The sequence below is a fragment of the Hevea brasiliensis genome, unplaced genomic scaffold (assembly GCF_030052815.1).
Source record: "Hevea brasiliensis isolate MT/VB/25A 57/8 unplaced genomic scaffold, ASM3005281v1 Scaf121, whole genome shotgun sequence".
NCBI lineage: Eukaryota > Viridiplantae > Streptophyta > Magnoliopsida > Malpighiales > Euphorbiaceae > Hevea > Hevea brasiliensis.
In genome coordinates this window covers 89,399-104,929 of record NW_026614610.1, presented here as the reverse complement: position 1 = coordinate 104,929, position 15,531 = coordinate 89,399, and the positions used below count along the sequence as shown (strand labels likewise).

Here is a 15,531-nt window from a genome sequence, read left to right as displayed (position 1 = left end):
GAAACCCACTTGGAAATTGACGTAATATAGGTGTCTTCAGTAGATTGGAGGCCAATTATGTCAACAACGTTGATTGAACGGTTCAGTTGAAATCAATTTCTAGTGGCAAATGATGACAACTACAATTTGAAAGAAATGAAATTATTTTTCTTCTCTTTTCTTTCCATTTTCTCAATCCAAGCAAAGGGTTAGAGACTTAAGTCAACCAATTAATGTTCCTTTACTCGATGCCACTATTGTTGTGTTCTATGCCACTATTCCTTACTTGATTATTGTTGCAAAATGAAAATTGAAAGATTTGCAAAAGAAATCCATGAATATATCTCTCATCAATTGCATAAATTTTTAGTATGGAGATGTATGATATGCTTCTTCTGACAATAATTGTTCTTCTTTAACTTTCTAACTCAAGAAGGAAACAAAAATTTGCTATGAAACATATTTATAGCAATAAATAAATGATTTGTGGCCAATATATATGATATATAAAAGAGGAAAGGGGGACATTACAAATTTGCAAAATACTCTTCATTATTTTTATTATTTATAGAAAAACCATAAACGTAGATTTTGTAACAGACAAATGATTTGTCAGCAATAATATATGTTAGTGACAAAACTCTTTTGCTAATTCAGGTAACTTCGTTGCTAATAACTTTTAGCTACAAAATTTATGTCACTAATACTTTTAGCAATGATGATCAATACAGTATTGTCGTCGCTAATAACTTTTAGTAGCAGATAATCCTTCGTTAATCTCTTACTAAGTTCAATTTCTGATATTATAATAATTTAATATAAATTAAAATTTTAATATTATTTTAATATATAATTCTTAATATTGTAATTCTATAATTTTAATTTTATAAGTATTATTAATTCATTAAAAATTATTTAATTTATTATAATAAAAAACCTTAAACATTGAATCTTACTTCTATTGATTTATTTTTTTAATTGTTTTAAATAATAATAATAATAATAATAATAATAATAATAATAATAATAATAATAATAATAATGAAAAAAATATCCTTAACATAATTGCAAAATTATTTAACTTAATTGAATAAAAAAATTTGCAGATATGAAATTATAATCTCATTCAATATGTTTTATTTGTTACAAATTTGTAGCCATTTTTATATAAATATATAAGCATTTAAAGTTATAGCAAAGAATAAAATTAATATATAGTATATTAATTTAAAATTTAAATATTTTTATTATATAAATTAAAGTTAAGGGACGATGACAAAATAATCCTCAAAGTTAAGGGATAATGGATGAAATTAATCTTTCAAATCACCTTACTTGTTAAATTAAAAATATAAATCATACCTAAAACATAAATAATTTAAATAGAATAAAAATTGGAGTTCTGGAAGCAAATTTAACTTCTGGAATTCTTGCATATATTTATGAGAAATATAATAAATAAATATAGCACTATTTTTTTTTTTTTATATATCTCTTTAACGATCTTTATAGTTTTCCAAGTGCCTTAATTAATTCCACCTACTTGTTTCACACAAGAAAATAATAATTGTTAAATGTTAAATAATAGTGAAGTGTACATAAAAAAAATAATGGGTAAAAAGCCAAGCAATTGAAATCATTTAGAGATTCAATATTTTTATCATACATAAAATAATTGAAACACATATTTTTACGAGAAATATACTAAAAAATATAGCATTACATTTCTTATCTTTTGATTTTTATTGTAAGTTTGAATTTTATCTTTCTTAAAAAAGAATCATCTTTAGAGAACAACGGATGAAACTTAATTTATATGTATAATGAAAAAAAAAAATATCCAATTTATGCTTGAATTTCAAATTTTATTTTATAATTACAATAAAATTAAATTAGTTCATTCATTATTTAAACGAATTAAAAATACACTAATAATAATAAAAAAATATTTAAATGAAATATAACTCAAGAGCTTCTAATAATTTATATTAGCATTACAAATGGTCATAGCTCAGTAAATAACTCTAAAACATGTAAAAAATTTGGAATATACCACATGTAATAAAAACAAACTCTTGCACCATCTCCAAAAAGTGCCATTTGACAAATTTTAATATTCCTTTCTTCACGACTCAGCTTTATAATATTTATACAAATAAATTATATAAATTTTTCATATATTTGTGTTTTAAATCTAAATTCAAAATGAACTAACTCTAAACAAAAAAAAAATTTCAATAATAGAAGAAGCATATTATGGATCTCTATATTAAAATTTTATGTAATTGATGGGAGATATATTCAGCGACATACAACCTCAGTAATTGTTTCCTCATCCACAGAACAAAATCTTTCTTTTGGTTCTAATGAGCTAGAACTAATAATACTAGACTTTCTGAGAGGGAATGCAGGTTGCTTAAGAGAAGGAAGACTAATTTCACTATTTAACATTAGAACAACAGTTGACATGGCCGGCCTTTCCATTGCATCTTCTTGCACGCATAAGAGCCCAATTTGGATGCATCTCAATACTTCAGGAGAGCAAGAATCCTTTAGTGACGAATCAACTATCTCCCATGTTCTGTCTTCTCTCCATAAATGCCATATCTATAACATCTCATACATTAGATGAACTCATAAACAAATTATTAAAATTCAGAAGATAATTAGGTACTAAAAGCATCTTCAAGGGCAAAATATTTTTATGCCCACAGAATTTTACATTGATTTTTATTGTGGTCATAAAAATTCAACTTGTCATAATTTGATCACTAGTTTTAATTTTTTTTTTCTTTTTTGGTTGCAACTAGTGCACTCTAATTTGATCGTGGTGATTTTGGTATGAATTTCGTTGAAAATCTAACATGATATACAAGTTAAGATATTATAATACTAAAAATGAGATCTAGATCAAAAATCAAATTGAAGAAGCAATACAAAAATAGCCCCAAATTGAATATCATGTCAGATTTGCGGTGGGTTTCCCATTGAAATCAGGAAACTAATTGTAACAAAATCGAATTTCAGTGACTAAATTGCGACAAGTTCAAGTTTTATGACCACAAAGAAAATCAATGCAAAATTCAATGATGATTACAATAATTTACGCATATTTTTTAACTTACTTTTCCTATCATGCTTGGGTAAAAATCCTCTTGACAAAAGCCATTGTTCTTTTTTCCTGTAATGATCTCTAATAATATGATCCCAAAACTAAAGACATCAGATTTCATCGAAAACTTTCCAAATACCACATATTCTGGAGACATGTACCCACTGCATATGAAAAACACAAAAAAATAGTTATGATGCTCCTTTCAAATTACTTAATGTAAGAAAGAAAGGCATTCTTAGCGGTGCTTCTTTGTGTCTAGCTGCTGGGTGTGTAGGTATACTTACAATGTTCCAACTATTTTGTTTGTCTTTTCATGAGTTTGGTCGCCTTTGAAGATTCTAGCTAGGCCAAAATCTGAAATTTTTGGATTCATTTCTCCATCCAATAGAATATTGCTAGCTTTTAGATCTCTATGGATAATTCTCAACCTAGAATCTTGGTGAATATATAAGATTCCACGAGCAATCCCAACGATAATATCAAAGCGTTTTCTTCAATCCAAGAATGACCTTCTTGTTTCATCTAACAAAAGATTCCCATTTGAATCAGTGCCAATTTATGCATTTTATGTCCATCAATCATATTGTTGAAACAGATGGAATCAGACAACTTCTGGAATACAATGATAAATAAAGTTGGACATACACAGAACTTACCAAAAAGAAAGGAGTCCAAACTTTTGTTTGGCATGTATTCATAGACTAGCATCGGTTCCTCTCCCTGAATGCAGCACCCTATGAGTTTCACCAGATTCTGATGTTGAAGTTTTGCAATCAACAAAACTTCATTTTTAAATTCATCTATTCCTTGCCCTGAATCTTTTGAAAGTCTTTTCACAGCAACTTCCTTTCCATTAAACAATTTACCCTGCATTCATATTTTGACATTTAGAATCTCACAACAACAACTGGAGATGAAGATGAGCACACGTACATAGTTGAGACATTTGCACAGAAGTTACAAATATGTACCTTATAAACCACGCCAAAACCACCTTGCCCTAGTTTGTTAGCTGGAGAGAAACTGTCAGTTGCAGCAAGTATGGTGCTGAGATTGAAAAATGCAATCTCTGGATGACTCATGCTACCTTCGACTTGATTTTCCACTGAAGTTTCGTTGTAGTATGCGCTGCCAATTGTATCAAGCCATCTTTTGTTCCATTTGTTCCTCACTGCCATCAAAAAGATGAAACCAGAATGCTTAATGCTTACTCAAATCAGAGGTATGAATATACACATAAAGGCACAAAACATCATGCAAAATCTTGTTTCTTACCCCTTTTCTTCTTCTTCTTGAGCCACAAATATGCAAATAAGATGACGACAAACCAAGCTGAAACAACAGATACTACTAAAATCGCTAACATATCCTTCCTTTTAAGAAAACCATTCCATTTTTGGGCGATTTCAGCTGTGTGAGAAGGGAAAAGAATTTATTATTGTTCCATCAAAGTGGAAAAGAAATGCAAGTTAAAAGGCAAGGCATAATGATAGAACATAAGCACAGACAATTCATGCAGGGCAGATTATCCAATTTTTTCACCCGATTATACACATTAGTTTTGTTCAAAATTTGGCAAAGGCAAAAATACATTACCTAATTCAATTGCATCAACACGAACATAAATATCATATCCCTCTTCCCTATTATGTACAGTGTCCATTAATTTGCCATACCATGTCAAACAGCCAGTCTCCTTCTCAGCAATATCTATGCTTGCATATGCAGAGCATGAACAATTCCTCATGCAATTCTTTTCACAGTCCCTTGGACTCATATTCGTGCTCACCCAAACTGCTGCTGAAGTGTCAGGTACTTTAACATTTGCCACTTTCACAAATCCGTCTCCATGGCTACATAATGAGGTAGACTCTAGCCGCTCCTGACACACCCGCCTGATGCATCTTTTAGAATATTCCATTCCCTTGGGCACTTGGGTTCATACCCCGGTAAACAATCACATTCAAATCTTCGACTAAAAAAGTGAGGATCACATATTCCATAGGTACCACAACGCCCATATGGACCACACGGAGATTTTGGTACCGACCAGAATTCATTCCATTTGCCATCTTTTTCATGCCAAATTAGATTCTTAACTAGTCCTGAATAGTCCAACATTACCCTTAGGATAACAGAAGCATCAGAAACAGAGTAGGTCATATATGTCTCATTTTGATTGTTGACAAAACTAACATTGGATATATCTGTATAACTTTTCAAGGGCCAAGGAAAGCCTCGCCAAATATATTTTATACCCCAATAGATAAAGACCTGTGGTGATCCTTTTGGGTTGATCCGAAGTGAAAAGTTTCCAGTTCCAGGGTCATCTGCTGATTTGCAACATATCGGGAACCGGTTCATGCCTGTCCTTTGGTTCAATCCAAGTTTCATTCCTGGCAGTATAGTATCCGTAGGATGATCAAAGCTTTCCCACACAGTACTTTTACTTCTATCGTGGAACAAAACCAAATTTCCTGTATCCAAGAGCTGAGCTGTAACACAAGTATCTGCAACCTCAACTGAGACATTTGTAGACCATACAGGAACCTTCTGGCTATGGTAGCTACGGAGAACGAGATTTCCATATTGGTCAATTGATAGAACTCCCGAGGAACCATTGATTGGATCATCCCTATTTGCTGCCCACACCACAGTTTGCTCTCGGACTTTATGGTACCAGATTCCAAGATATCTAAACCTGGAACTTTTGGGGCTAAAGAATCCTAATGCAAACTTATTTTCTCTAGAGATCAGAAAGTCACCATCATGAATGGTTTGGTTTATAGTTATGGTGTCTCTGGAAGAAGAAAATGCGAAATGGAGGACTAGAAGAGAAGAATGCAGGAACAACTTTCGAAAATCCATACTGGTTCTGTAATCTTCATTGAAGTGAAACTTATGTGGGATGTGGTCATATTTTTAACCTAGAAAAGTCCACAAGGAGCTAAGACTTTTGACAAGTAAACTGAGATTTTTTTTAACTATATTTCTTGTCTTCTTCACAATGAACATTGACAATAGTAGCCTACTTTTGAACATTGCAGACTGAAGAAACGTGTCCATTGAACCAAATGCACTAACGTGGAGGAAAATGAGCTTGCAAGCCAAAAACAACGGAGGAAGAGAATGGACGAGGTCCATTAAACCCTACAGCAGAATCCCTACTCATTGTGACATTTTATCGAATATTTGGACTGCGTTCCATGAAACCCAACGAAGCAAACGCAATGAGAGGAGCTCCCTCTCCTCTTCCATATTTTATTTAAAAGAGGTGGAATTTCCAATTCCACTAATATTATAAAAATAAAGTTATCTCACTTCTCCTATTAAATAAGAAATACGAAATCTGTTTAATTTTATATTTTTTAATTAATAATTTATATAAAAATATTTTTATTAATAATTTTTCAGAAAATTAAAACTTTATAAAATATTTGAATTTTATTTATTTTAAAAAATAATATATAAAAATTTTATTTAAATTAGATTGTATTCTACTTAGATAAATTAAAAAGAAAGGAGGAGATGCTGAGGCTCTTCTATTACGGTGGATTTCACGTTTTGTCTCATTATAATGAACGCATGTACATGGAATAATTTCTCCACATATTGGATTATTAAAAAAATAATTAAATATATGTTAACTAAATACAAATTAATTAAATATAAAGCTTATTAATATAAATAAATATGTTTGATTAATTAATTTTTAATTTTTAAAATCAATATTTTAATATTTATTAGATTATTTTTTTTGAAACAATATTTATTAGATTATATATGCATATATTTCAATTATCTTTCTAAGTTTTATATAAAAAATATTTATATTTTAAATATTATTATTAAGTATATTTATATAAAAATATAATATTAAACCAATAAAATTCTAACCGCTTGAACTTATCACTCAAGCTATAAATTTTCTAGTCATTTCTTTAAATAATAATTCTCTTGTCATTTCTATTGAATAATATATATATATATATATATATATATATATATATATATATATATATATTATATGATGTTACATTATAAAAGGAAATAATAATTTTTTTCATAATATTTGAAGGGTTAAAAAAAATTAAAATACAAAAAATTTGGATTCATTATTAAAAAAATTTATCAATATGTTATGAAATTAAAATAATTTGTTAAAATAGAGTATATTAGAAAACCTCAATTAAATTAGTATTTTGGGTAAATTATGATTTAGTTTTAAGATTTGAAAAAATTTATAACTTAATTTTTATATTTTTAAAAATAAGTAATTTAGTGCTGAAATTTGACAAAATCTACAATTTAGTTCTTATTGTTATAATCCCATTAAATTACTGTTAATTTAACAAAAATAACCAAAATACCTTTATTTTTATTTTTAATCTTAAAATAATTTAGTTCCTAAATTTTTTTTAATAATTTAGTCTTTTAAATTTTTTTATTGATAATTTAGTCCTTATATTTTTAAAATGTGAGTCCCATAAAATTAAAAAATTTTAAGTTTAAATTATTAAAATATGAATTAATTACTTTAAGGACCTTAAAATTTTGATTATTACAAAATTATCCACATATTTTACAAAAATCCTTAAATATTATAACTATTTAAAATAAGCCCTTATAATTTGTAAAATTCTATTTATGTAATTATTATTTTAATATATATATATATATATATATATATATATATATATATATATATATATATATATATATATATATCAATTTATAGTATTTTTTTCAAACCTCAGTTATTAAATTATAGTTTACCCTAGTATTTTCATAACAAGTTTTTGCACCATACAAACATTGCTGGAGGAAAAAAAATAATTAAAAAATGCACTTAAATTGGCTTTCCTATTTAAAGAAAATTAATATTTAACTCTTATATTTTAATAAAATTAATTATTTAGTTTTTATATTTTAAAAAATATATTATTTAGTCGATATTTTATCAAACTATTTAGTTCTTTTATTAATTTTTTTGTTACTTAAATAAATTTTAATCCAGCCAAACAACTTTTTAGTATTCTATTTTAGTAAAACTAATTAGTTCTTATATTTAAAAAACATATTCCTAGATTAAAAATAAAAATATTTTTGCATGAAAACTAAATTTAAATTTACAATTTTTAAAAATTATTCTTGTATTTTTATTTAATTCTCTGTGCTTTATTTTTTATTTTCTCTATTGGAAAATAATACTTAGTAAAGTATTAGTTGATATAGATTTCCAAGTAATTAAGGCGATAATTTATAAAAATTAATTTTCAATAGAAAAAACATAAAAAATGTGACAAGAACTTGAATGAAATTATACTTAAATGATTTTAGAAAAATATAAATTTAAATTTATTCTTCACTATAAAAAAATTTTTATTTCTCATTAAAATATAAACACTAATTAATTAATTCATAAAAATAAAGAAACAAAATAACTTTATTTTTCAAAATATAAAAATTAATTAATTAATTTAACTAAAATAAAAAGACATACCGTTCATTTATGTTCACGTAATCATCCTGTCCCATCGCTTTAGTGGCTCATTTTCAGCAGCCCTTGACACTATCAAGCCCTTGGCATTTTTAGTAATTTTCACATAAAATTAATGCTCGAATTTCAAAACTCCTTTTATAAGTACAATAATTTAATTAATTTATTATTTAAATGAATTAAAAATGTACTAATTATAATAAAAAAACATTTGAATGACATATAACTTTAAGGGCTTTCAATAATTTATAGTATAATGTCACATGTAATGAAAACAGACTCTCACACCCTCTAAAAAAAGTGCAACTCGACAATTTTTTATATTCCTTTTTAAGGACTAACTTTATAATATTTATACAGATAAATTATATAAATTTTACGTATATTTGTGTTTTGGATTCAATTTCATAACGGATTAAGTCTATATATATATATATATATATATATATATATATATATATATATATATATATATATATATATCAGAAGAAGCATATTTTGAATTTCTATACTAAAAATTTATGTAATTGATGAGAGAGATATTCAACGACATACAACCTCAGTAATTGTCTCCTCATCCACAGAACAAAATCTTTCTTTTGGTTCTAATGAGCTAGAACTAATAATACTAGACTTTTTGAAAGTGAATGCAGGTTGCTTAGGAGAAGGAAGACTAATTTCGCTATTTAACATTAGAACGACAGCTGACATGGTCGGTCTTTCCATTATATCTTCTTGCAAGCATAAGAGCCCAATTTGGATGCATCTCAATACTTCATCAGGAGAACAAGAATGCTTTAGTGATGAATCAACCATCTCCCATGCTCTCTCTTCTCTCCATAAATGCCATATCTATAACATCTCATCATTAGATGAACCCATAAACAAATTATTACAATTCGGAAAATAATTAGTTACTATAAGTATCTTCAAGGGTAAAATATTTTTATGCTCACTGAATTTTACAAGGATTTCTTTATTGTGGTCATAAAAATTCAACTTTTCATAATTTGATCACTAGTTTTATTATTATTTTTTTCAACTAGTGCATGCTGACTTGACAGTGGTGATTTTGGTAAGAATTTCATTGGACATCTAAGATGATATACAAGTCAAGATAGATACTAAAAATGAGGTCTAAATCAAAAATCAAATTGAAGAAGCCTTACAAAACCAGCCCCAAATTGAATGCCATGTCGATTTCTCGTGGTTTCCCATCAAGTCGAAACTAATTGCAACAAAATCGAATTTCAGTTACTAAATTGCAACAAGTTCTAGTTTTATGACCACAAAGAAAATCAATGTAAAATTCAATGATGATTAATATAATTTACCCATATCTTTTTAACTTACTTTTCCTATCATGCTTGGGTAAAAATCCTCTTGATAAAAGCTATTGTTCCTTTTTCCTGTAATAATCTCTAATAATATGATGCCAAAACTAAAGACATCAGATTTCGTTGAAAACTTTCCAAATACCACATATTCTGGAGACATGTACCAACTGCATATGAAAAACAGATAGAAAAAAAAAAATAGTTATAATGCTCCTTTCAACTTAATGTAAGATACAAAGGTATTCTTAGCAGTGGTTCTGTGTGTCTAGCTGCTGAGTTTGTAGGTATACTTACAATGTTCCAACTATTCTGTTTGTCTTCTCATGAGTTCGGTCGCCTTTGAAGATTCTAGCTAGGCCAAAATCTGAAATTTTTGGATTCATTTCTTCATCCAATAGGATATTGCTAGTTTTTAGATCTCTATGGATAATTTTCAACCTAGAATCTCGGTGAATATATAAGATTCCACGAGCAATCCCAACGATAATATCAAAGCGTTTTCTCCAATCCAAGATTGACCTTCTTGTTTCATCTAACAAAAGATTTCCAATTGAATCAGTGCCAATTTATGCATTCAATGTCCATCACTCATATTGTTGAACCAAATGGAATTAGACAACTTGTGGAATACAATGCTAAATAAAGTAGAATATACACAGGACTTACTGAAAAGAAAGGAGTCCAAGCTTTTGTTTGGCATGTATTCATAAACTAGCATCGGTTCCTCTCCCTGAATACAGCATCCTATGAGTTTCACCAAATTCTGATGTTGAAGTTTTGCAATCAGTAAAACTTCATTTTTAAATTCATCTATTCCTTGCCCCGAATCTTTTGAAAGTCTTTTCACAGCAACTTCCTTTCCATTAGACAATTTACCCTACAGTCATGTTTTCACATTTAGAATCTCACAACAACTAGAGACGAAGACAAGCACATGTACATAGTTTTAGACATTTGCACATAAGTTATATATATGCACCTTATAAACCACACCAAAACCACCTTGCCCTAGTTTGTTAGCTGGAGAGAAACTGTTAGTTGCAGCAAGTATAGTGCTCAGATTGAAAAAAGCAATCTCTGGATGACTCATGCTACCTTCGACTTGATTTTCCACTGTGCCAATTGTATCAAGCCACCTTTTGGTCCATTTGTTCCTCACTGCCATCAAAATGATGAAACCAGAATGCTTAATGCTTACTCAAATCAAAGGTATGAATATACATAGATAGGCACAAAACATCATACAAAATCATGTTTCTTACCCCTTTTCTTCTTCTTCTTCTTGAGCCACAAATATGTAAACAAGATGATGACAAACCAAGCTGAAACAACAGATACTACTAAAATCGCTAACATATCCTTCCTTTTAAGAAAACCATTCCATTTTTCGGCAATTTCAGCTGTGTGAGTAGGGAAAAGAATTTATCATTGTTCCATCAAAGAGGAAAAGAAAAGGAAGTTAAAAGGCAAGGTATAATGATAGAACATAAGCACAAACGATTCATGCGACGCTGATTATCCAATTTGTCACCTGATTATACACATTGGTTTTGTTCAAAATTTGTCGAAGGCAAAAATACATTACCTAATTCAATTGCATCAACACGAACATAAATATCATATCCCTCTTCCCTATTGTGTGCAGTGTCCATCAATTCGCTATACCATGTCAAACAGCCAGTCTCCTTCCCAGCAATATCTATGCTTGCATATGCAGAGCATGAACAATTCCTCCTGCAATTCCTTTCACAGTCCCTTGGACTCATATTCATGCTTACCCAAACTGCTGCTGAAGTGTCAGGTACTTTAACATTTGCCACTTTCACAAATCCTTCCCCATGGCCACATAATGAGGTAGACTCAAGCCGCTTCCTAACACACCCGCCTGATGCATCTTTTAGAATATGCCAGTCCCTTGGGGACTTGGGTTCATACCCCAGTAAACAATCACATTCAAATCTTCGACTAAGAAAGTCACGATCACATATTCCATAGGTACCACAATGCCCATATGGATCACATGGAGATCTTGGCGTCGACTGGAAGTCATTCCATTTGCCATCTTTTTCTTGCCAAATTATTTTCTTAAGAAGTCCTGAATAGTCCAACATTAACCTTAGGATAAGGGAAGCATCAGAAACAGAGTATGCCGCATATGTCTCATTTTGATTGTTGACAAAACTAACATTGGCTATATATGCATAACTTTTCAAGGGCCAAGGAGAGCCTCGCCAAATATATTTTGTACCCCAATAGATAAAGACCTGTGGTGATCCTTTTGGGTTGATCTGAAGTGAGAAGTTTCCAGTTCCGGGGTCAGCTGCTGATCTCCAAGATATCAGGAACCGGTTCGTGCCTGTCCTTCGGTCCAACCCAAGTTTCATTCCTGGCAGCATAGTATCCGTAGGATGATCAAAGCTTTCCCACACGGTACTTTTACTTCTATCGTCGAACAAAACCAAATTTCCTGTATCCAAGAGCGGAGCTACAACACAAGTATCTGTAGCCTCCACTGAGACATTTGTAGACCATACAGGAACCTTCAAGTTATGGTAGCTATGGAGAACGAGATTTCCATATTGGTCAATTGATAGAACTCCCGAGGAACCATTGATTGGATCATCCCTATTTGCTACCCACACTACAGTTTGCTCTCGGACTTTACGGTACCAGATTCCAAGATATCTAAACCTGGAACTTCCGGGGCTAAAGAATCCTAATGCAAAATTATTTTCTCTAGAGATCAGAAAGTCACCATCATGAATGGTTTGGTTTATAGTTATGGTGTCTCTGGAAGAAGAAAATGCGAAATGGAGGACTAGAAGAGAAGAATGCAGGAACAACTTTCGAAAATCCATACTGGTTCTGTAATCTTCATTGAAGGGAAACTTATGTGGGATGTGGTCATATTTTTAACCTAGAAAAGTCCACAAGGAGCTAAGACTTTTGACAAGTAAACTGAGATTTTTTTTAACTATATTTCTTGTCTTCTTCACAACGAACATTGACAATAGTAGCCTACTTTTGAACATTGCAGACTGAAGAAACGTGTCCATTGAACCAAATGCACTAACGTGGAGGAAAATGAGCATGCAAGCCAAAAACAACGGAGGAAGAGAATGGACGAGGTCCATTAAACCCTACAGCAGAATCCCTACTCATTGTGACATTTTATCGAATATTTGGACTGCGTTCCATGAAACCCAACGAAGCAAACGCAATGAGAGGAGCTCCCTCTCCTCTTCTATATTTTATTTAAAAGGGGTGGAAGTAAGCCAATATTACCAAACTAATATTATAAAAATAAAGTTATCTCACTTCTCCTATTAAATAAGAAATACGAAATCTGTTTAATTTTATATTTTTTAATTAATAATTTATATAAAAATATTTTTATTAATAATTTTTCAGAAAATTAACTTTATAAAATATTTGAATTTTATTTATTTTAAAAAATAATATATAAAAATTTTATTTATTTAAAAAATAGTATATATAAAAAATAATATTAGATTGTATTCTATTTCGATAAATTAAAAAGAAAGGAGGAGAGATTTTCCAAGAAAAGATTATCTGTGCTGAGGCTCTTCCATTACGGTGGATTTCACGTTTTGTCTCATTACAATGAGCGCATGTACATGGAATAATTTCTCCACATATTGGATTATTAAAAAAATAATTAAATATATGTTAACTAAATACAAATTAATTAAATATAAAGCTTATTAATATAAATAAATATGTTTGATTAATTAATTTTTAATTTTTAAAATCAATATTTTAATATTTATTAGATTATTTTTTTTGAAACAATATTTATTAGATTATATATGCATATATTTCAATTATCTTTCTAAGTTTTATATAAAAAATATTTAAAGTTTAAATATTATTATTAAGTATATTTATATAAAAATATAATATTAAACCAATAAAATTCTAACCAGATGAACTTATCACTCAAGTTATAAATTTTCTAGTCATTTTTTTGAATAATAATTCTCTTGTCATTTTTATTGAATAATTATATATATATATATATATATATATATATATATATATATATATATATATATATATATATATATTATATGATGTTACATTATAAAAGGAAATAATAATTTTTTTCATAATATTTGAAGGGTTAAAAAAAATTAAAATACAAAAAATTTGGATTCATTATTAAAAAAATTTATCAATATGTTATGAAATTAAAATAATTTGTTAAAATAGAGTATATTAGAAAACCTCAGTTAAATTAGTATTTTGGGTAAATTATGATTTAGTTTCTAAGATTTGAAAAAATTTATAACTTAGTTTTTATATTTTTAAAAATAAGTAATTTAGTGCTGAAATTTGACAAAACCTACAGTTTAGTTCTTATTGCTATAATCCCATTAAATTACGGTTAATTTAACAAAAATAACAAAAATACCCTTATTTTTATTTTTAATCTTAAAATAATTTAGTTCCTAAAATTTTTTTAATAATTTGGTCTTTTAATTTTTTTTTATTGATAATTAGTCTTTGTATTTTTAAAATGTGAGTCCCATAAAATTAAAAAATTTTAAGTTTAAATTATTAAAATATGAATTAATTACTTTAAGGACCTTAAAATTTTGATTAATTACAAAATTATCCACATATTTTACAAATATCCTTAAATATTATAACTATTTATAAATAAGCCCTTATAATTTGTAAAATTCTATTTATGTAATTATTATTTTAATATATATATATATATATCAATTTATAGTATTTTTATATATTATATTATATTTTTTTACATAAAAAAAGAAAAAAAATATGAATATGGACAAAAATTATTATGAAAGTAAAATTTTAAAAATTAAATTATTTTCAAATTGTAAATAGAGTTAAGAATATTTTGGTCATTTTTGCAAGAATTAATAATAACTTAACTAAAATTCTAATAGTGGAGACTAAATTGTAAGTTTTATCAAATGTTAGAGACTAAATTATTTAGTTTTAAAAATATAAAGATTAAATTATAAGTTTTGTTAAACCTCAGTTATTAAATTATAGTTTACCCTAGTATTTTCATAACAAGTTTTTGCATCATACAAACATTGCTGGAGGAAAAAAAACAATTAAAAAACGCAATCCACATCATATTATTACAAAAATGTTTATTTTATATTTAATTAATTATTTATATAATAAATTAGAGTAATAGATATTTGATATATAAAATGTGAATCTAATAACTTTAGAAATGATTCTAATGTCTCTGTATAAAGCTAATTGATAGAATATGTGATATTTGAAAGGTTGTCAATGAAATTTTATATCTTCGTTGGGGTCATGTTGTTAGGGATTGTTACAGGGAACAATAGCTTTTTTTAAAGAGCACTCTACCTAAGAATGATGGGAAAAATAAGTTAAAAAATTTGGGTAAATTTTTGTAATCATAACTGAATTTTATATTAATTTTTTTATGATCATAAAATTAGTAGTAATTTATTCACTTAACTTTCATTTTATTACATTTAGATTTCATTTATTTGGTAAAAAATAATTTACATGTAGAAAATATAAATATTTTTTTATTATTAATGATATTTATTTAAGTTTTA

General features: G+C 27.9%; 1 pseudogene; it reads right to left on the bottom strand.

Annotated features, from left to right (window-relative positions):
* Nucleotides 1-2,231: 2,231 nt before the first annotated feature.
* On the bottom strand, nt 2,232-13,206 carry LOC110655048 (uncharacterized; annotated as a pseudogene).
* Between the last annotated feature and the right edge of the window lie 2,325 nt (nt 13,207-15,531).